Below are 25,221 nucleotides of genomic sequence, written 5' to 3'. Positions count from 1 at the left end.
TGTGTTTTTGTTTTGTTACCTTTTTGGCCACTCTGTGTGCCCTGTGTGATGTACTTGCTGCCGTCATATCCATTGACGGCTCGTGTTTTTTTCTTTCTGCAGTGGTGTTCTGTTTCAGTAACACGTTTTGTGTCACAATTTGCACAAAAGCAACCAAAATTGTACACAGCAGCCAGTTTCCCACTCTCATTGTAACTGCCATGCGGCTGATCTGGATCGGCAATCGAATAAACGCGACAGCATCATCGATCTACACATAGCTCCCGTAGTCATTTAGTCATATTACACAAATCAACTTAAATAAACAATTTAATTACGACGTTGTACTACCTTTCGCGTTAAATTCTTATGTAACATCGTTTTTTTTATTGCCAATTTTGGACAGCGATTTTGATCAACTATTCTCTTTGCTACGCCGATCGGGAGAATGGAAGGTATTTCGCTGCGTGACTTATCGAAGATCTAAATTCGAATCTTGCGAATAAGTCACATTTTTGATGGATGTAATCACAGAGTTGAGCAGAGTTGTGTTTTTTTTTTTTCATTGGGCTTGGTGTAAACATGCGAAAAAATGCCATTTTTTTCTCGAACGAATTTCTCTTGACATATTCCCAATGATATCATTTGCTACTTAAGAGTTCAGCCCCACGTATAAAACAACGATTTGTTAACATTGAACATTCTCATTTTTTAGTTGTTTTGTTGTTGTTTCTCCATCAAAAAATTTCGAATCAAATGACATTAATCTTATGAATGATGTGATAATCGTGCTCACCGTTAATTTGAATTGTTGGCGGCGTCAAATAAGTATGGTAAATAACGGAGGCAATCAAATGCCGAATAATGGCAGTTGATCGTATCAAGTCCGCACACATACACACACCTTGACACGTATTTACCAAAAATAACTGCAATCATTCCGTGGGTTTGATGTTTGTGCAGTGGCAGTCACTCTATTGAAGTCTTACCGACAATTTTCTATATTCTCAATGACCGTTTTTTGCTTAAAAAAAGAAGACATGCATTCGCATTTTCATTTGTCGACTTAAACAGCATATTTTAGCGTGCATGTCATCATAAAGTGCATTTGCATCATTGTTTTTACATTTTAGCGTCTGTCAACCACTGTTGCATGTCAATTTCAATTTATGAACTATGCATGTTTTTTGTTTGATTTTAATCAACCTGCGATCTTTTTTCGCGAAAATATAATAATAACTGAACTAAAAAATTATCTCGTCAGTCTTTATAGATTGATCTTGAGTCGAAGTCGATGGTATAGATTGTGGGGTGAAATTTTTAACGTGGAAAAACTTATTATCAACATAGAAAATGAGTTTCTTCTTCGACCGAAATTAGAAATGAAATATGAAATGTATTTCAATGTAATCGTACTTTTACTCTTGAATGAGGTCGTTTTGTGTCAGCCGATATACGCAAGAAGTGAAATCACATTGCGTTTTATTTTGCTCTCTCTCTCACGCAGTTGCAAATATCGCCTGACGAATTAAGTGCTACAATGTGTGTTTGTGTAATGTGTATGTATCTCCATTGAATTATCCATGGCAATTTTAATCTAAAAAATTGTAGTCATATAAAGAAGCAATCACTATATGAGTATATTTGCGGTATACCGTCGTTTGTTTTCACGCATAAATAAAGCGTAATAACTATTTTTTCGCTTCTGAGTAATTGCATATTTGGCTGAGAAATTATGATTCATTTGCTCGAGATAAAAAAAATACATACAGCGAAACACAGTTTCTTTCATTTGTTGTAAGAATTTCGAAAAAAAACACAACTGATACAAAATAACTAAATTATTCATATTATGACGACGAAAAGAGTAAGAGAGTAGTTGGCATTGCCATGCCGTCAATCAAGTGCCGGGACACAGTGTGTTTATTTATAATATTTTATTTTTTATTTATAACATTTAATTCAATCGATTATTATCTAAGGCCAATTAATCAATAAACAACGCACCATTGAACAAACTGAATGACTATCATTCTTTTCGAACGCACTGTCATTTGATGAAGATGCGTTTTCCCTTTCAAACATTGAGCACTGTTATCGATGTTTTAACAAGGTCTTTATCGCCTTGCATGTTCACACTACATGAATTGAATGTTTTGTTTACGAAACAATATTCAAAAAAAGCACACACCATTCTGCGCATTCACTATTGCTTTTATTATGTACGAATAACAAAAGAGAATTCACAAAAAATAAGAATAATAATGCGGATAATTATAATTTATGCGAAATTAACTGCGTGCCACTCAGTTAATTCCGATATGTCGGCTGAGTTCCCATTTCAATTAAGCGAACGCATTACATTCAGTTTCACTCTCAATGAATTTCATGGAGTCAATTTTGAAAGAAAAAAAATATATCAGAACAACGAAAGATATTGAGATTGATGTGTTTATAAGTTGTCGTAAGCGCGAATGAAGTGCGAGTACTTGTCATTTGAAAAAGAAACACGATCAAATATAGACTATGACTCTTTATTGAAACAATTTTAAGGCGATTTCAGTGAGAATATAACATCAAATGAATACTTATTGACAAAACCACTCATTATATTCGATAAAAACAAAAGAGTGTTTTTCATGCTATTTTTGGCTAATGTTGGAAAAATCACAAATGATTGAATTCTTTTGTAACCATAGTAATGACAAACGCATTGACATCATCCATTGAACCTTGTTCACCTTTGACTCTGTTTTTTGTTTCGACAACCAAACTCTGTTGAATGTTGTTTGAACCATGACCTAAACAAACACAAAACGATTCTATTTGTTTTCATTTCTAACCATTGTTTTGTTGTCGCACACAAGCCAAAAACATGCATGTTCTCAGCATGTTTACATGAAAAACGTGCTGAATTATCAAAACTGTATGGACAACAAAAAAAATGCGCGATTTGCATTTGTTTTAACGAAAATTCAATCACTTTCTCAATTCGATCTACGTTCTGCGAAGAACAAAGAGCTCTTCAATGTCCATGTTACAAAACACAGGTGATCGCAATATTTTCCATTTCTATTTGTGTATTCTTCTAAGTTGCACGACTATTCAAAAACCGCAAAATCGATCTACGGATTTGTTTTTTTGCTTTCATCGGCTTTTGTTTCCGATTTATCAGCTTTGGTTGCGTGTCGTTGCGCCGTATTTGCTTTAGATCGTCATAATGGCTACTCAATTCAATTTTCTATTTTGCATCGGATAAAACGATATGCTGATGCAATCCCATAGTGCATGACCGCTATGATGACGATATTCTCTGAACAAATTTGCCTTGAAAATGTTGTTTACACACTCGACTTGGAACAGATGTCGATATTAGATAGTAGCTTTTGTTATGTCTAATCAAAAAGTATAGCTCACGTTTTATGTCGACTCATGATATTATCGATCGATGCCGAATTTCCGCCTTTACAAGTGTTTGGATTTTTCAAGAGAATTCCATTTTGAAGTGTAATTCTTTTTATTGAAAATATTTGTTTTTGAGACGAACGACAAACAAAACCACAGTCGTCTCGAAGTTCATTGTTTACTTTTTTATTCAAATATTGGCTGATCTGATCGCATTCAATAAATGAAAATAAATAATTTTTTTATTCTTTCTGATATGTAAAAACATTTCGTATAAATTGCCTTTTTAGCGCATAAATATTGAAATGCTGTGATCAATAAAAATAATTTTATTTATTTAAATCGTGAAATGAAATGTTATTGATCCATGCATCTGTTTAAATTGACAATGAAATGCTTGTCGCGTATATATTGATTAGTATACAAAAATGTAATGAAAACAAACACCAAACATTGCCGTCGTTGAACAGCGCACATTCCGATTCTAATCGATTCCGCCTAGTTGAATCACAAAAACTGTAAACTTTTTTACTGTAATATTAATAAAATCAAAAAAAAATTTAGCTAATGAATTGATTTTCTCTCTTTTTAGGTAAGCCCGATTTCCGATATATTTGCATTTCCATGCTTAGGAATTAAGAGAAATATGTGAGTATTTACCATAAAATCGAATGATTCATAGCTCAGGTGATTTTGAATTGTGTCACAAAGAGAAAAGAGAATATGTATTTGATGTTGGAACGCAACAGAACAATTCTTTTAGGTCTGGCATTTTACATGTCGATGGCATAATTTGAATTGAATGGGCGAAGGTGTTTGAAAATACAATAAAAATATAATAAAATCGAATAACAACAAAATTGTTTGCATTGAAACAACCAACTACCAATTTCCTAATTCCCACACACACGTGTTGTGGTTTCTTGTATGTGCTCGCCGATCGGCTATTCATGCAATGCGCGACTATAAACAATGTAACTAAATCAATTCAAAATATTAAATTGAATGAAAATTTATGGCATGCAATACACAAAATCGGTGAGCGATAATTCAGTGCAAGCAGAAAAAAGAATCGTAACATTTCTATTATAGTAAATATTCAATCGGTGTGGTTTGTTTTTGTTGTTTTTGCTGCGATTGTCGGTGTTACATTTTGCTAACTGTGACAATATTGCTCTGTTGTGCGCCCGAGGTGCAAACATTTTGTGATTGTAAGACAACGGTGACAAATCTATAAAATGTGAAATTGAAACGCGACTCTTTCAACTGTCACACATACATAAAAAAAACGATGTTTGAAGAAAAAAAAACACAACATCCACATGTGTTCGCTGAGTTTGAACTGTTTTTTCGTTGTTGTTGCCGCAGCTTGTCGTTGCTTTTACCGTTATGATATTTTACCAATAGTGCAATTTATTCAATTCTTATGAATCACATTTAAGCCATTATTTATTGCTTGTTCTTTTGAGTACTTCTCAGAGTCGCGCACATTTTTGTTTCGGTTTCACCGGAATGGCACTTCAAATGCTTTCAACACACAAACCACACTTTGAACCGCAAAATAAAACGAAAATTCCCCTATTTTCAATCGAAATGTTCAAAAAGCAGTTTTTTTCTCTTCTCCTTCTTTCTTCCCAGCTGGTAAATAATTTCGAAATCGCCAACAATAACAACACAAATAATTACGCTAATAAATTCATACGTGAATTTTTCGCTTTGGCGTCTAAGTTCTTTGCTGTTCAGTGTGTCATACACACACACACACACACAAACATGATTTTTTTCATCTTCGGACAAAAAGTAAAGAATTCGTTTGTGTGTCACGCGATCAAGCCAATCGAAATAAATTTGGAAGATTTATGACAAGCACAAGAGAGAAAAAATGAGATCGAAACGAAACGTATCTTAAACGTGTGCACAATTTGGAAGAATTCATTCCATGAACTCACCTCAATATTATTGTACTTTGGCTGGACCACGTGCGTTGCGCATCTAAACGTGTTATTTCGTGAATTTCGGCTCGTATTTATAAAACGGAACAATGTGACAATTTGGCATTTGTTTCGTTTGTGATAAATTTGTTCAAAATAGAAATGGACGGGCATGTGTTACACAAGTAGCCTAGGTAGGTCATGTTTGCATGTCACTGACATTTGAAACGAGCGCCTAGCCAAGCAAAAGAAGACCGAAAAAAAAACGCATGTGTTACAATGTATCAATTAGAGAAACATATGTAATCAACTAAACAATTACGATCCCACTGAAAACAAAACAACTACATGAAACCACACAAAAAAAAATCGTTTACTCTTTTTTTCGTAACGTGCACTTTTTCACTTTATCTCTCGCTCTTCAGTGGAATCCAAACAAATGGCACACACAAAAAGAGTTTAAGTTGAGACGAAACGAAAAAAAAAGAGTTTCTTTTACACATTTTACTGTTGTATGACACTAGAACAGCTTTTATTCACGCTTCCATTTCAATCGAGCGATCGTGTTACACACCGTTTCAACGACTTGTGTGCGTTGTTGTTGTTTTTCTGTTTGTTTACAGTTGGTGTAAGTGTGAGTGGATATGCCCACCAAATCAATCGCGTTGTTTGGGCGCAATAGCACCGATTGAATCGAATGCAACAATGGAGCGCCATCAAAACGAGTTCAAAATAGAACTTTGAGCAAAACGATCGATTGATCAAATAAACGACATACGAATAAAAAAAAAATCATCAACCGACGATTTTATCCATTTTTGTAAAGAAAAAAATCATATACAAAAGATATACAACAACATCAGTTCCGTTGTGTATGTATGAATGTTGTTCTTGACGACTTTAAGCGGCTTTCTGTTGTTGCCAATATGATTGAAACAAATGAACGGAAGAAAAAAAAAATCGTGGGTTCAAACTTGTTGTGGTTACACTTGGTTATGATTCATCGGATGTTGTTTATTTAAGATCGAACCTATATTTGGAATTGATTGGCGGATTGGAGGCCTCTTATCTCTCTTACAAATTTAACAAACGCTTCAAGCCATTATTTCGTTGTGGTTTATAGCTTTCGAAAATATATATATCTTTTCAAATGTTTCAAAAAACCAAAAATTCAAATGGTTTCTTTGCCCGGGCAGGATGTTAAAACGCAAGCCATGGAAACAAAATTGAACGAAGGAAAAAAAACTTATTAGATAAAAGCAAAAATCAGATAGGATCTTACCAATTTAAGAGAATGATGTCAATGATCTCGGCCGCTGTAATATGTGCGCGCGTGCACCGATCGAAATTGTTTCGAGCGGCAGCGGTGCGGTAATCGAAGATAACAATCGCATATGTGCTTCGACCCTGAAAGTCGAATGAGGTAACATACACAAATTTATGAGCATATAATATTCTTCTGTTTTAAGCGCGAACACTCATTTCTCGCTCGTTTTTCTCCTTTTTTCTTCTATTTCGCATACAATTTATCGATTTCAAGCGCAAACAATTGTGCCGTGGTCATTTCAATGTATGAATACAAATCGAATAATTCGAAATGCAAACAAAGAAATAATCATTTGAATTGGTTGCTTCTTGAAATCTACTCAATATAATGATTAAAGCCAAAGTGCACACCTAAACACACACATGATTATCCAGTAAATTATATAAATCTTTTCCTCCGTCTTTCTTACCGTTCTTACCAAATAATGCCTAAAACAAATGCAAATCGCCACTGCCGCCGTTTAATTTATACTTTTATTAATTTTCATTGCGATCATCAGTATCACATCTGACTATTATTGCGAAACAAAAACCACCGGGATGAAAACGATCGTAATCATATAATTATTGCTTTGGTTGTGATTTTTGCTGTTTTTTATATATAATTTTTTTCATTACGGCTAATATTCTCTTTTTTTTCTGCGTCATTGCATATAAGCGACACGGCAACTCTATTTTTACCGCGGCAATATCGAACGATTGGCAAAACGCAAACAACGACAAACTCGAATGAATTGCAAAATAAAAAATATGGCTTTAGAGAATGAAATCGTAAAATTGGCTTTCGCCTACATGTACTGGGCGAAACGCGTATATTTCTGGAATTCAAGCAGACAGGTTCTTTTTGTAAGACAGTTTTGGTGCAATTTTCTACAATTACTTTTTGTACTGGCTCTATTACATGGCCTGCAAAGTTATTGTTTCCTTCTTCTTATTGCACTGGTCAATATTATATAGATTTTCATTCTCTTAGCCAAAGCGAATTTATGTAATTTGATCAGAAAGCCGGTGATCGCGATTTGCAGCCCATTCCGTTTATTTACATTTTGAACATTAGTTTGAACACCTTACAAATCAAACAGTTGTTTGAAAATGCACGCTTATTTGTCGGTTGCATTTCAAATGCGAATGATTTGTTGAAAACGTTGTTTCAATCGACGTGCATTCAATTAGTTGAAGTATTTGTAATTAAGTGGCCTTTGTATTGACAAATGAATGATCGATCATGGGCCAATGCGATTGTTCCGTAGGCGACACCAAGTTGGACGAAGTGAAACTCTTGGGAATTTTTATCATCTCATCACGATCGATACCGATCGATAAGCACCGCAAAAATAAATAGTATGGTTTGCATGTTGGTTCTTCTTCACCACACGATCAACATTTATATGTAAATGAGAGAGACATTTCGTTTCCTTTTTTTCGCATGCCACGTATATACCAAGTTAAATATAATTACCGGTTCAATTAAAATTTTCGACTTCGATAACATCAAAAAGTCTTCTTTTTTTCCTCTCATGATTACATGTGCAGGTTTGCAAACATGCAACAAATTAACATTCGAAAACAAAATGATCCCATCCAATGCCATTCACGAAAAGGTATTTTAAGCGAAAGATATTTTAAGAGCGGGAAAAAATGAGATCTCAACTGTTGATGGGACAAAAAGAATGTACGTTGATACAAAAATTACTTAATTGAATTCATGTGCCGAAGTATTTACTTAGCCAATTCAAAACGAATGAACGAATAATAATCGACAATAATGAACTCATACATATAATTATGAGCGCAAACATACGACGGCGACCACGACAAACGACGAGAGTCCATTAAAAATTAAATGCAATGAAGATAAACGTGTTGATATGTGTACGCTGGTAAAAATCCAGAATGTCGATGACGTTGTAAATGCAAATCATTGGCTTTGCATAGATTATATGTGAAAAAGCGTAAAAAAGACAAATTAAAATCAATCGCATCAACCGATTACTATATGATAGAACTAAAAGACACATACACACAAATTATATTGGTAAATAGAATTAAATTCGCATTGAAGATTGCGTGTGGGCGCACCACAACTCTTTTTTTTTGTTACATTGCATTGTACACAACGTGATTAATGCATTTATTTTATGATTTTGCTGCTGCACTTTGTACCTCACAATCATGTCACTTGTTTACGCATGAAACAGTATAGAAAAACACACACACACCGTCTTCTTACGTACAGTACGTTGTTTTGATGTTTGGCTGACTAAAGTTATTGCCATAGCGCATTTGCATGTAAATAGTCTCTTCATCCGCATGGCCCACAGCACAGTTGGTGCCGTCAATGTATAAATCGGTAAGTGTGTTGTGGTTTTTTTTGCGTGCGATTTTTTATGGCTTTCAATTTTCATTAATAAAACCCGCCGAGAGTGCAATTTGCTCAAGGATGTTTTATTGTTATTCAAGCACCATGCTCAACACGAAAAGATTTCATAATATACGATTTTCTCTGCATATGATCTTTTTTCTCCTTTCGGAAATTAACAGCAACAATTAAATTATAATTTAAAAATAAATAGGAAATAAATTATCCAGAATTTCATATCCAACATTTTTTTTGTTTATTTATTGCATTAATAAGTCTTTTATAGACACATTTCTTGTCACTAATAGACTTTAATTTTTTTTTCAAATTATGTCTCATTTATATGTTCATTTATGAGTCGTCTTAATCTCAAAGATCAAAGTTACATTTTTTCCACCAAAATCGAACTGAAAAAATTGCAAATCATCTAAATCATCTCTCTGAAAGGACAGCACACTTGACCTTTGCAAAAAAATCGATTTTAAATTGGATTTCCACATTCGGTCTGATATTTCACATGAAATGTGCGGCTTTCAAGTACGTTTGATGTCGAGACACTTCAATAAATACGTAATCCGTTTTGCGCTTCTCATGTTTTCATAAAACATTTCGCTACTGGAGAGAAATTTTTTTTCACGCGCACAAAATATTGTTGCAATTTTTGAAAAACAACAACAGCGTCAGACGATTCATCCAAATATGGAAATATCAAGTACGACCGCAAGTGGTTTTTTTTTTTATTATCGCCAATAACAAATAATTTTTCCCTTCAAATGCACACGGCGCACGCACTTTAAAGGTCGATATCACTTTTTTGGCATACAGTCGCCCGTCACAAACACAGTTACATTTATGACATTTTTTTGGGATTTTAATTGTTGAATAGCGCCCATATTTTTGTTTAACATAAAATAATGTCTGGTAAAAGTGTGTATTTTAATTAAATCGATGCTGTTTACAAAAACATCAAATTCTATTGTTTGCCGAGTTCGCCACAACTCTTGTCTATACTCGAAACGTTTACTCCTTTTTTTTTTGTGTTTTCCTTCATTTGAATGCAGTAGCTAAAGCCATAAAGAAAATGAATCGTGTCCTTTTGTGGTTTTCTCTTTAACATATAAAGTACCTTGCATTGTATAGCGAAACATGTTTTGCAAATCTTTTGCCAGCATAAAAACAAAATTTCAATTTGCAAAGCAATGTTCAATGTTTGTTCAAAAGTGCCATATGTAAAAGAATGTGTGATATGCGATATGTGTATGTGTGCCTAGATGTGTGCACAAATTGAAAGTCGTGACTTTCGGCAAGAACTTTTGATTGTCATTCGCCGTTCTTTGTCTAATGGCCTTTTACATTTTCGATTTGTTTTCTTCCATTTTGCACACAAGCAACTTGACGGCCATCCAATGAAAAACATATTGTTCACGAAATGCGTGTACACAATGAAAGCGAGGCTGAATTGAAAAGTATGGGATAAGAGATTCGTGTCGTTTAAATTTTTCATTTAAACGACTAATTGTCACAACGGTGAAACAAACAACATGGTTTATTCTTTTGAATGTCGCGTCGTTGCCGAACATATCAAATATGGTAATTTGTACAATTAAGAATGTACACGGAAAGAATACACAAGACCATTTTCGGTGTAAAAAGACTGGCCACTGAAAAGCGGAACAAAATGATATGGCGATAATGTCCGTCGCACGTTCCCATAAAAACTCAACTAGAATAGAATTTTAAATATTCACACAATGACAACAACAAACATTATTGACGTGAAAAACGTGCACACAAAAAAAAAAACAAAGAAAAGACGTTGAAATACATCGGCAGGGAATCTCGTTGCATTATTAATTGGTTTTCGCTCCTCCATTGGTGTGAGAGAAATAAAACGGCGCCCAACAATTTTGGTTAAATAACAATTTGCATTTATTATTGCCAATAAAATTGGCATAAATCGATTAAAATCGTGACAATACACATTGCATTTTTCGAACGAAAAAAAAGAAGAATTTAAATGTGGAATTTAGTAAAATTGACAATACAATTTTCATATTATTTCGATGATGACTGGTAAATGGTATTTTATGGCATCCACTGTGCTTATTGATTTTTCTTAATTAGAAAGTTAAAAGGTTGGATTTTGTTTGTTCGTTCGAAAAAGAAAGACATTTTTTTTGTTCGTTTCAAAACTCCTGGAATTCTAATTTATTTAAATAAATTTCACGTTTTTTTTAATATTGCACCCGGATTGTGCGCGCATGCACACTGCATTTCATGTTTTGAATATCGAACAAAATCGTGTGCAAAACTCTTGAATCATAAATTATCAAGTATTTTTGGTGTGCATGCTGTAGACGGAAGTTAATTTTGATGAAAATCGAGCCTCTGTATCTTGGATTCGTGTGGTGCAGCCAAAGTCATATTGTTTACCTGCATTGGATGAGAAAAACAAATTGCACAATTTTCAAATTTAGATTGGCTTTTATGTTGCAGAAAACACCGGTTTTTTTTTCTCGCTTCTGTGTGACTGGAATATGCATCGATGATCGATTTTCCGATTTAATTTCATAAGTCTTTCCTCAAACAATATACAAAGAGCGTTACAAATAGTTGTTTGTTGTTTTGGCACGGAAATTATTCATCGTCGCCATACAATCGTTTATCCAATTCATTGTTTTGTTTTTTTGGCAAACAAACATTCAAAAAATAGAACGGTAATTTATATTGCTGGTAATAAATATCGAAACAATTAATCAATTCAACGTTTTTAAATGAACGCAAAAGAAAAACAAACGCCATGAGACCCCATGATGACCTGCAAACTCCAACTTAACACACAGCTGGCGAATCTCGATGTATATGCTATTGTTTTTTGGTTTTGTGTATGGAATGCAGATTTCGAGTTAAATGACATTAATTGGATGACAACATCAACAAAGTGAAAACGGGTTTATTTTGGTGTGCACACACTCAACAACAACAGAAAATATGGTGATGATGGCAACCGTGTGATAAACCGATTGTAAAAAGAATTCAATTCTAGAAATTGAAAATGGCTATAGCATTTTTGTTTACAGGAAATATTGGCACCGGTGGCAGATTTCTTAATAAGTCGTGATCAAAACAATGGTCGATTTAGAAGGAGAAAAACATTAGAAATGCCATAGTTCAAATCTTTGTCACTGAAACGAAAAAAAGAGAGACCCATTTCTTGTGATCACGTTGATGGATAAAATGGAAATGTTAATGGAAAAAAAACGAAAGATGAATGGAATCATCGTGAGATTGGCATGTGAGCAATTGAATGTAGTGCTGATTTTGTCATTTCGTTCAAATGACTAATGATCATGGTGGTCAGTGTTGCAAAAGCACTTCATTTCCAAAGTACATTTTACATTCTCTAATTTTCTAGTTGTGCACTGTATATGGAATCCTACACAAAATGTGGTTTCGGGTTTTCTTGAATGAAAAGAGATTGTGCAGAAAAATCGAATGACAACCGCTTTCTGTTTCACTTGAAATTTCTAATAAACGAACAAATCCATTTCCAGCGCCACAACTCGCGATCGGGTTTTTATCGTTTCGATCTGTTGAAAATACGGACTTCCAATTGAAAAATGATTGATGACCACCTCAACACACATCAGCACACATACACTTTAAGTATGTGTGCTTTTCTCGGTGTCGGTGGGCATTAACAGACTCATTTCAATTTTACAGTAATTAATTCATATTGTGCGAATGCTGCGTAATGAAAGTAAATCGTGCCGATTAAGACATTTCATTTAAATGGATTGTTATTATTACACGACGAAGACAGGTGAACACCGTCTTGCTGTGTGAATGGGCGGAAACTTAACTGTTTTCACCGCCACAATAAAAAAGGCTCAAAATCATTTATTTGCATATTTTTTTATGTGTCCAATTCAAATCTTAACGACTTCATTATAAAAAAAACTAACAAAAAAGAGTTTGAATTGGTTTCCCAAAAGAAATTAATTTGTTAGTTTCGAAAAAAAACGTTCCCAAAATTAAACCAACTAATAAATAAGAGTTCAAATTGAATCATAAAATTCAAATAGCTATAAAAAAATATCTTGAGCCAAATTTTTATGGCACATCGCTTGCGATCACTCACTGATCACGCATAGAACCTTTGAGAAACCGAACGTTCTCAATTCACAGTCAAACGCTTATATACCTGGTTTCTTTTAAGAAATTCAGATTAACAAGAGAATACAAATATGCTCTGGCGTGCCCAATCCGACGACGATGAGATACGAGTGTGCATATGCACAAGTCGAGATCAAATCGAAACACGCCGTCTGATAAATCAACTTTACGCTCTGCAGTCGGTTTTTTATGCATATCATTTAAATATTATATATTGTTTATTTACGTTTTTTCCTTGTAATGCTGTCTGTCGAATGTTTTATGTGCATTTCGCGCACTGTTTTCAATTTTTTTTATACGCGGCTTAAATACCTGGGCCGCTTAGTGTATATTTACTTGTGCATTCTTTTGTTCACAATGTGCGGTTTCGTTCGGGCAATAAATATCGATGTAGTTTTGTTTTATTGGCTCTTCTCGCCGATTTTTATAGCATTCTGATGGCGTTTTTTTTTCGTTTTCTTTAGTTCATTTGTGTTTTATGCAAATGAACACATTTTATCGCGTCAAATGCAAACACTCTCAAAACAGCAATGCGCCAAACGATCATCTCTTTATGCACTTCCAGTGTATAAATAAAAATATTTATTGTTTTTGTAGACACATTTAAAATGTGGCACTTTTTTCCCTTCTCACTATCGTATTCGCAAGTAAAAGAACGAATATAAGAACGATTGATGTTGAGATTGTGGCAAAGAATCTCGCTTTTCTTCTAGATGAGAGTTGCATGTTTTTTAGTTGTAAAGAATCACTTGCAAACGAATGCAAAAAGAAAAAAAAATGAAGAAGACACACACCGGAGAGAATGATTGCAAACATGCTAATTTGTTGAATACGCTTCTGGTGGTGCGATCCTTGTTGCTCATTCTCATAAAAAATCCTTCGGGCAATTCCGATACGTATTACGATTCATTGAGTTTTGTTAAAAGCATCGATTTTAACGCCGAAATGCATGAAATAATCACACAGACAATATTCGATTCATTCGAGAGATAAGCACCCCGGACAGATGACAAATGAACAAATTCTATTCCTTTTTCATTTTATTTATTTAATATACACAATATAAAAATAACCATAATTTCAATGGAGTCGCAAATAGTGTGTTGTTTGTGAAAAGGAAATGCACTTTTTTCGAACAGACACATCGCTTTGTTCAACCAAACCACACGCAATATTGTGGCGTTTTTGTTGATTTCTGCCACATTATGCCACTGTACAAAGCTCTAGTGTCATCAAGAACTCAAGGTGAATTCTGAGGCTGAGCACACATTCGACCGAGAAGAGTCTTTGAAATAAACCAGAGTTTTTATGTGCATGCATACATTTGATTTTGAAAACAAGAAGGCACCTTTCTGTGGTTTTTGTCTCTCATTCCTCGGTTCATTCTGCTTGAACCAGCTGCACCTGCACGATATTTTCAAACGCTGCACACACACACACACAAGATAACACAAAACAATTAACTACTTTATTTACATCACGTTCCCCCGATGTAATTACAGCGTTTGCTCCGTTGTTATTACGTGTGTCATGTTGTTTTTTTACTCTCTTCTTGCTGTAGTTTGTATTTTCATTTGGTGTAAATTCAAGATGAGGAAGAAAAACAACAACCAAAGATCTTGGATGCGCTCAATCGATTAAAGACTTTTAATATTCCGAAAAAAATAACACGGAGATGGCTGGTAGAATGATTCTTGTGAAAAATGTCGGCATGCTTCGAATGTCGATAATGAAAAAGTGCATGTGCCTACACGGTTATGCCCTTAGGCATATTTAACTGCGTTGATGCGAAACATGCAAAAAGCATAAAATCCTTTGGAAACATTCGTTTGAAATGCATACCGAGCACGTTTGATGATTAAATTATATGTGCCACTTTGATGAAAGTAAATTGGATTATTAAAATCCAATTTCGTCTGCTGCCGCCATCTCATTCAAAACTCATTCGAATCAGTAGCTGGCGAAAAAATCAAATCTATTTGAATAAAAAAACCAATCTGCTTTCAGCAAGAAAAAAAAGTGTCGATGATCAAAAATTAACGGGTTTGCCTTTGTCGCATCGGCACTTTTCGCGCGGAATTTTAATGATACGTATAAAGAGATGGCGTTGTTTTTGCTCCTGTTTAATGTGTGATGTCATCGAACATCGTGAGAATTTCAATTATTAACACTCCATTTGCAGTTCGGACCAAACAAATTTCGCAACACCGATGCATGGGGTCATTGACCATTCCTATTTAGGCGTGAAAGGATAGTTTTTCTTTCCACACAATTCTGTGCCACCTGTAGCGAGACGCTTACCTTAATGTGTACATACATTGTATCGATTATCGACATGAATGCGTAGTTCGGTTGAGTTTCACTCAAACACACCATGAAATGAGGTGTGTAATGAATCCGTGTATATATCGAATTACCTTTCGAAGTGCGACCCATAAGTGGTTTTGTTGACAAATTTAAGGAGCAAAGACATTCCCTATCGATTTCACGCTTGTTTAAATTCAAACATACAAACCTGTTGACATGAAAACGTTTTCATTATCCCTGTTACCTCTTTAAATATTAATAAGCACACTTTTGTGGCGTCTCTTAGAGAACAATATACGGCATTTGAAATCGTTCATACAATTTTAATGAATCGATTATGTTCTATTGTTCAGTTTTCCGAAAAAATACATCCGATAAATCATTCGTTATTTTGAGAAAAAATCATCGAAGTAATTGAATAATAGATTAATAAATGACAACTTTACAATAAAATAATGAAGCATTTAGTTTGTGGCCATAATTTATAAACAAATGGATTTGAATGGTTTGTACAAAGCGTGTCTTTGGGTAACGAGTTCAAATGCGAACCGAGCAACGATGCCCTATAAGTGCCGTTACTGGCACGTTTTTTTTCTTGTAGTTCGTTAAATGTGCCGTCGAATGGTTGTGGGCATGCAATGTATGTCTATTGTTAAACTGCACATCGAGTATGGCTTCAGAAAGGTCGATTCTGCTTAAAATTAATGTCGACATGATGGATTTTAAGTTTGTCCTACATGTGCCACATTGAAGCGCATCAAAAAACTACGACACAGTCAACCTCCTGTGTTCTAGTTTTCACATTAAACACTTGGTGACAATCCATAACTTGCTGTGCAATGCAAATTTTGTTGACGCCGTTTTTCATATCGTCCGTTTTTGTTGTATGTGTGAGCTCATCATCTCTGCCTACGAAGTGGGTGTTCGTGAGTTGAAAAGCGGTGCCGCTTTTGTGAAATATTGCAGAAAAATAGTGAAAATCTACATCATTTTTTTTTCGCTTACTACAAAAAATCTAGGTCTTTGTTAAAAACACTCTTGAATTTGTCGCTCGAGTTGCGGCTGCTTTCATATTTTTAAAACGCCACTAAAATCGCAATGAAGAGAAACACACAAAAAACTGATTGCACTTACGGCCAAATGCGAGCCTATTTGTCATTTCAAACAAAAGAAACACTTTTTGTATGTCAAAGATATAGAATGGCTAATGCTATGTTTATTAGGTCATTAATTATGCTCGGCGAAAGCATGTGATGCTATGTTTATGATTTGTAGTTGTGTTTCTTCTTTTTTTTCTTCGTTTTCATCTCAAGTACATGATGATGAACAATACGATGTTTTAACTAAACGACCCCGTCTTATTTCGCTATAAAACTTTCGAATCAATATACTCAAGTGGAAAATGAATGTGTTCAAAAATCATCTCAAATGCTGGATTTAATCAGCTATCGTTTAAAGCACCGCTTTAACAGTTCCATAAATAAATTGTACACGCTGTGTACAGTTTAGTTTAAAGCGAGAGAGAAGAAAAAATTATGCGGAATACATGTTCGGCCTTTTGCATGTTGAAAATATTCAACTTAATTTTAATCGAGTAAGTTACGGTCGTTTCTCTCTGTCTCTCTCTCTTTCTCTGGTCACATTCATAAAATCGTATGAAGAAGATTCACGCCAAACAATTTAATTTAATGGACATTGAATGTGTATGACCAAGATTATTTTATCGATGTACAATTTGGTCACACAGTCAAGCAACAGCAAAATGAAGTGCTAAAGAAACCAGTAACACATAAATGTAAATAATAAAATCTTTGATAAACCATAATAATAATAAAGTACACAAAATAATGCCGCACAAATGTTCAAAAGCAAGAAAAACGTGTAAGACTTTAACGACGGTTCATAGCATTGGTGACACAGAGAGAGGGAGAGAGAGAGAGAGTTCACTCGAATGGCACACAATTCGAAAAGAATTATGCTCGCTTAAAAATTGATATTGAGTCATTTTGTTAAAAAAAGAGCCATCAACATTCACGGCCAAAATAGTTCACGCCATTGCATGCAAGTGGCGCATAAATCGTAATTAATTGATTTACCAATAGAAAAATGGATAGCAACGAAAAAGTGAGGCAAACAACGAATTGAAATTCAATTGACTTAATGAATCGCTTACATATCAATATTTACCATGTTGAATGGGTCTGAAACTGTATTTTCTTTGTTTAAATTGAAAGGCGTTTTGTTTGGCTCACGAAATCGCTTTTATTCGTTTTAGCTTCAAAATTCAGGTCGTTCATGCAAAATCTATCACTCGGTTAATCACGATAATTAAAAATCAATGACTTGGACGCGGCCATAATAATATTCGCGATGAGTGTGCGGCGCGCGCAAAACTTGAAAATGCCGAAACATTTTGAAATCGCACCGCTGCTAATTGGCTACATAAAAGTGTACTCTGGCCACAACACACTTTATGATCGGTCTATTAATAGAGTTAAAATCGTGTGTAAATGGCTTTTGGCATTCTTTGGATTATTATTATACCCCTCATATATTCGGAAGTGTTAAGAATTACTTTATTGGGCATTTTATAACGGAGTTGTTCAATTATTCATGTCATTCGTGCATATATGCAACTTAAAATAGTCAAGAATAAACTGTGTCAGCAGAATTACATTGTTTCGATTTTCGTCGTCTTTTCTTTTGCATTTTGCACCAAAAACATATAAATGACATTATTTATTAATCGTCGTTTAAAGAATTAAACCCATAATAAATAGTTTCACACAGTATAATCGGCTTAAAATGCATTGCGAATTTTGAATTTTATTAGAAATATCAAATGATTAAGCATTTTAAGTGAATCATAATTTTGGGCACATTTAAACGGCCGTAGATTTATTAGTGACAAACGGTACGAAACAATCGAGTTGCTGAAGGAAGCAAGAGAAAAAAAGACGTACTTTATGTCATATGGAATCGAATTGCTATTACACATATATTGGATTGAAGTAAACAAACGTAATATTCCCCACGTGTGCAAAATGCACATTTCATTTGTGCTATGATATAATAAATATAAAAATTGTCGCGTGAAAAATGTACACAACAAAGAACATTATACGCGACAACAAAAGAATGAACAACAACCGATCAAGCCAGTGTGTCTGCATACGATAAACTCGTTTCGTTCGCGAATGCGCTGGAAAAATTCGAATTTTTCGGGTCGAAAATTGTTTGGGCGACACAATAATCGTGATTTTAAATTATTATACCGTTGTTTTCGCTTTTATATGCGCTCGCAGATCATGTCGGGCCGGAGAGCATGGTTTTCGCGAAAATTATGTGACATCAGCGGGAGTCAAGAAGTGTCACAAAGGAAACAGATCAGCAAAATCGATTTTCGTTTTCAAGCGATAGAAAAAAGATAGAGAGAGAGAGACAGAAAGAGCGAAAAGGGGCCACAAAGTTCGATTTCATATTAAAAGAGACATGAATTCGTGTCAGTAAGCCGACGGTCGATTATTACTGTTATTACAATGCACACACCAAATGAATGGGCAACAATATCGAAGATACACACATTTGCTTGCACATTTCAAAAGGGAAATGCAATGTGTGCTGCACCGCAAGCAGAAGCCAACCCATTGACTACTACTGGCTTCAACAGCCACACAAACTCACCGATTATTATTATTACGAATTCATTTATATTACGTTCCGTTACACTTTTTTTTTCAAATAGAAAACTTTAACTCGTTCATTGCAATTTTTGCTCTTTTGTTCACTCGTTTGAACATTCGATTTCATTAAAAACACACATACATATACACAAACTTAACAATTCGAACAATTATTTTTGAATTGAAATTATTTTATTGTTTTCATTGGAAATGATTATGCTAGTTGGTTTCGAATACAAATTAAACGAGTGCACGATTTTTTCATTTCGTCTTCAGCAAAAGAAAACAAGAACGGAAAACCTGAAGCAAATGTAGTAATGGAAACAATCAAATTAAAATATATAAATACATATTGAATAATCGGTGAAAAGATTAAGTAATAAAATTTTACTTTTTAATCGATCACAATGTGCTGAGAAAGGGAATTCTGCCGAAAGCACGCTTTTTGTGTCATTTGATTTGTCACACCAAATTATAATGTTCGTTGAACTTTCGAACAAAAGAAAACAAACGAAATCTTTATTCTATTTGTTGACAATGTGCTTATAGCATTTTCTCTGGAACTGAATCATCAAACATCGTCAGTTTAACCCATTTACGTTTCGTCGAAATAACGACATCGTACAATAGACCAAGAAACAAAGACTGAATTTGCGCAATTCTAGTTTTCGAAATGACTGCGAAAAAAAACGATCCAAAAAAAATGAAAGTTTAGAAATAAGTATATGCAAGATAAGACATTTATGAGTAGTTTAAACATACCTTAAAAAAATATCGATAAAATATACACTGTATTCTGTATTTACTGAACCAACGGAATTATTCAATTAAGTGTGTTTGCACTTTAATCTCGCTAAAGAGAAATGAAATTAAATAAGTCTTCCGCACAAATGAGCACGTAGCACACACAAACATACTGGAACTACGTCCACATTCGACTAGCTTTACCATAATAGCACAACCGGGCACCAAACAATGACCATATTACTTTGTGAATGGTCTCGCATTAAATATTATCATTTACAATGCCGAAGAAGTAAACAAAAAAAAATTGCGATATATAATAATATGGGCGGTTGTGCGTGCGCGTTGCGCATACTCTCACCGAACAAATACGAATAGTTGTTGTTGTTTTTCCCGCATTTGGTTTCCATCGCAAGCAACAATTTCCTTATTCTGTCGATGGCCTCTCAATTGACAATAAACAAGTGCACATAAAGCGTATATGACTTAATTTGAAAATGTAAAGAGAGACAGGTCAAAACGTGACGCAAAGAAAGAAAGAAGGAAAAATGTAAATTCCATTCAATCGAAAGTGTTATTTGTCGTAATAATGATTGTCTATAATTTGAATGGATTTTTATCAAACACCCACCATACATGATGCGTGGATCTTTTTATTCCATTCAACGATATCGAAATTCACTCCAAATACGTTGACATCGTTAAGTGTTTGTTTTGTTTTCGCTTCATTAATTAAAAAAAAAGAGTCAAGCGGTGAATTTGATGAACTCGCTTTCGCGCAAGCACGGCTGTCGAAATCATTATTTGCCAATTTCACGAAAATCACGAAATTGGGCGTTTTTTAAATGAGATTTTCTGCATTCAAATAAAAAAACAACGTTTGCTTAGTCATTCTCAATAGGTCGTTTAATCGATGCAAATTTCATGAATGGAACACAATTCATAAAGTATGCAGCAATTTTTTTATCCTTTTTTCGAATCGAAAGAGCAATTAACGACAATGATAACTGTTATACGATAATATAAAGCCAAAACAATAGCATCGTTTGCCAACTTTGGTCATTCATTGCGCACCATACTCCGCATACGGTTATTCTATAAATACACAAATAAACACAGTTGACTCACTGGCAAATCTCTTGCTTCTGGCTTTTGAATTCTCTGGAGAATAACGCACTGATTTTGTGCTTTTCATTTTGAAGCGTTTTGGATTTGAACAACAATAGCACCGGATATACAAAGTTGTTTCGTCTTCTGTTTTATTATCGATTTCCTTTCATTTTTGCATTACACGCATACATACATAAGACCTTCCGGTCTTTTCAATTCTATTGTTTTGATTTTTTAAAAAGTTCGATTTGTTTGCGGACACTTTTTCGCTTCAAGGTAGATCGGCGATCATACAGTGGATGGTCATACCAGATTATTCTTTTGATATTCGCATAAACTGCAATTTTATGTTTTAAGCCACACCGTTGCGAATCATCAAACAGCTTATATTTGGCTTTGATCTTTGAAAAGGTTATGCTAAAAAAAGCATTTACTAACTGTTGTTGGATGTCTTATTTTCGTGAGATTTCCTCGAGGTAGAAAAACGTTACATCTTAATTAATTAAATGGCCAGCAGTCAAAATGTTCATTTTTTATTTCCTTTATGTGTAGATATAAATTATCAAAAAGTCTCAATTATACGCCACAAATGACAACGTATCATTTATTTTTTTTTTTTTTTTAAAGAAACTGAAGACCGTCGTTTTGACAAAAATAAAACGAAACTGGATTCTCAAATTTATGCACACCTATGTTCAATTTCACCATACTCATTTGCATTAATTTTCAGATTATATGTTGCGTTGACCGCAAAACAAAAAGACCCAACAGAACAAATGTTTGTTTTGGCAAAGCAATTTTTGTTGCGAGCATTAATTTCAGAATTAGTGGAATTTGGTACAGTTTTGCACTTTAAAAAGAGCAAATTTAATTGGCAGTTGCTGAGAACACGCGATGCGAAGAAACTTCATGAATAAACAAAGTAGCTTCGTTAAATCAAAATAAACAAATGGACACCGTCCAATGGTTTCAGCACGTATGTTATTCCCACGCGCTCAAATGAAAGAATCTTTCTTCGAAAATATGATTTATTCATTGGTTGGAGTGTATGCTTGCCAAAACGCCGCTATCTGTAGACGGAATTCGATTAGCAATTCATCGTACGTTGCGATAGCGGTCGACGTCATCGTCGTCGTCGTCGCCGTTGTCAACTTAGTGAACAAACTCATGTCTCTATTAAAATTGGTTCTTCTTTGCTTGGGCCCGCATGATGTCCGATAAAAAGAGCTTGCAGAGAAAAACGTCATTATTCACGATATCATGTTAATGCATGCAACTGATGATGAAACGACAATGTGATGAATGCAAGATATGATTTGCAAGCAGCCTTGATCATGTTCAGATATATCTAATGCGAATGTAGCCCAATCCGGAATTTCTAAAGCCGTACAAATGGACGACCGAATGATTAATGAATGAAACGCTTATCGATGCTTAAGAGGAAAAAGAAAAGAAGACAAAGTCACGACAATACACATTAATATGTACAACTTAAGTAAACAAATTACATTCCAAGCCCGATGGAAATCGATATTGTGATAATTTAAAACGAGTGGCTTTCATTTTGTATAATCTTATCATCTGCAAAGTGATCTTTTTTCGACAAAGATCTTTGTCTATGCTAACGCTACGTCCGTTTTCACTGATGCCGCCTCTGACGATGAAAACAACAATGCCGATGACGACAACGATGAGAGAAATGTGCACAGAATCCGTTTAATTCAATTAAACAGCGATTTTCACTTTTTTTATCCGCTGCATTTAAATTATTACACACTAACTAACCACACAGCCTATCAATTACCATCTTTTCATTATTTATTTAATGATCGAAATGATGCGCGCGCAAATCATTTAAACATTTTATTGCAATAATAGTGTGCGGCAAGCAACAGCGGCTCAGTGAAAACGGCGCGAATTGTACAACATCGTTTTTGTTATGCGATGCAATATTTACGGAGCCCAAAAATGAAACAAGTAAATGCCCATATTTAAGATGCAATCAAAGTGATTTCACGATTTCATTTGGGCTATGTGGCGACCGTGCTGAAAAGAATGATTAATGCGATGAAAAGCAGCCGCACAACTGCGAGGCTAACAATCTTTGGATAGTTTTTTTTCTTCTTCTGCTGTTTCGTTTTATTATTTGTTGTGCATTGCTCGGTTGACAACACCGTGAGCCGTCGACCAAAATCATCACAAAACAAAACCGTTCAATATGTCTTAATGAAAAATCAAGTAAAGGGTGCGGGAAGTGCTGCGCGCACTTTTGCATTCGGCATAAACTGAACGCGCAACCGAAAGCGATGAGAGAGAGAGAGAAAGAGTTCGTCAGAAGCCCATTTATGGGATGGAATGGTCGAACGAACGTACACAAGTCATAACATTTGAATACAATCACTAAATGCTAATGAGCATTTGATGATGAATGACGAATTAAGAACGGAAAGTTTGCGTTTTGTAAGCAGTTTAAAAGATATTCGACTCATTGCTTGATCTATGACCAACGGGAAAAATATTCATTTATTCAAACTCATAAATCGCAATGCATAACAGCATAAACGAAATGCAAAATGAAAAAAAAGGAGAACAGTTTAACTACACAAACGAAACATTTATTTCGCAAATAAAAATTTCTAACGATTTTCAGCGCATTTCTTCTGATTTATTTGATTCGGGCTCGGGCACATGCTCCCCCGAAATTCAAGTCAAAAGATCATCAACGAGATTAAAATAACAAGGCAGTTATCGTTTTACAATCGATTTCCATGTGCCATAACTAATAATGGAAATGGTTTTAGTTGGACGTGAAATCAATAATTCATGCGGCTGATTAGTACGCGCATGAGCACACACATACAACTGCACTCTGATTGATTCGCTGAAATGCATTTCTGGTTAATCATCATGCCTTTTTTCGCTCTACGGTTTGTTGAAATTGTGCGAAGGTGTTTTGAAACCGTGAACGACTTTTTGGCGCGCATTTCTCACGCTAAATACTTAAAATAAAAATAATGGGTGGAAATCAATTTTTAAGCGCCTTTTCGCCTCGCTTTTGCTGAAAGATGCTTTTGCCAAAGAATTCAATCACACCGCCCGAATCGGTCAAATACTGTGGACAAATCGGAACGAAACTTTCATTTTAGAGGTCATAGCAGCCACATCGGCTTACAACATCTGACAACCATTTATTTGGACATGTAATGAATAATAAATTATTATGCAGTTTTGAAAATTTTATACGGTTTCGCTAGAAAAATGCAAACGTTGAATGCACTACAAGTAGAAAATTACCGTTGAAATGGCTGCTAAATGACTGTTGTTTGTGCGAAAATGGGCACCTAAAGGCATTTTTATTATGCGCATTTTGGTCGATTTTTTTTTCCACCCGATTTTCACTATTGGCTAATCCGAAAATCAATCATGATATATATTACATTCGTAAGCATATTTATCATTCCCAAATAATATTGAACTGAATCATAAAGCATGAAGTTTGGTCATTTCGCCTGAATTGAATAGATAGACGAAAAGTAAATATACAACCAGTCGGCCAGCGTACGTTTATCTGCCACTGAAAGTGAGTCGTAATTTTACACATTTTGCTGATGTTTTTCCACTGAACATTTTCTCAACAACATTCCATCGACTAATGTGAGCGGTGACAAATTAATATCATTCAAATTATGTTTGGTGGAAATTTAATTTTCATTCGAAAAGACAAATCTGCACAGTTCACTTGGATACTTGCAAAATATGATTGATTTTTCAAATTGTTGCGACAGGAATTTAATCGTTGAGTGTGCATATTTTTCAATTGTGAACGATTGTGGCGGGTAAAAAAGAAAGAGATTGCAATCCGGTATCAAAAATATGCGAAGTGGAATTCTTTTGTTGAAACAAGTTTCCAGCAGTCATATGATTAAGAACGATACCGAACAAAAATGGCATCTCAGACAGCAAATATAACTGTTTTGGACCGTATGTGTAATACAAATCAAAATGGATTTACATGCATATACATGAAAATCTCTGAAAAAATACACATACACAAATGTGTATAACAAAGACAAATCACTACCGAACCATTGAAACATTTACAAATTGCCATTTCGAAATGCAAAATTGAATAAACGACTCGGCGAGAGAAAAAAATCGAATGACCCAACCAACGACTGCCCACCCAAGACTTTGTGTATTC

General features: G+C 34.6%; 1 protein-coding gene across 1 annotated transcript in view; it reads left to right on the top strand.

The window, feature by feature from the left end:
* The window catches only part of LOC116339426 (GAS2-like protein pickled eggs), an 85,150-nt gene that overhangs the window by 31,492 nt on the left and 28,437 nt on the right, over positions 1-25,221 (top strand). The gene's annotated exons all lie outside the window — the stretch shown is intronic.

Source organism: Contarinia nasturtii, unplaced genomic scaffold (genome assembly GCF_009176525.2).
Source record: "Contarinia nasturtii isolate CC-2019 unplaced genomic scaffold, AAFC_CNas_1.1 Cnas_scaffold_533, whole genome shotgun sequence".
Taxonomy (NCBI): Eukaryota; Metazoa; Arthropoda; class Insecta; order Diptera; family Cecidomyiidae; genus Contarinia; species Contarinia nasturtii.
The sequence above is the reverse complement of the archived record's forward strand: the minus strand, read 5'-3'. Positions and strand labels throughout refer to the sequence as shown.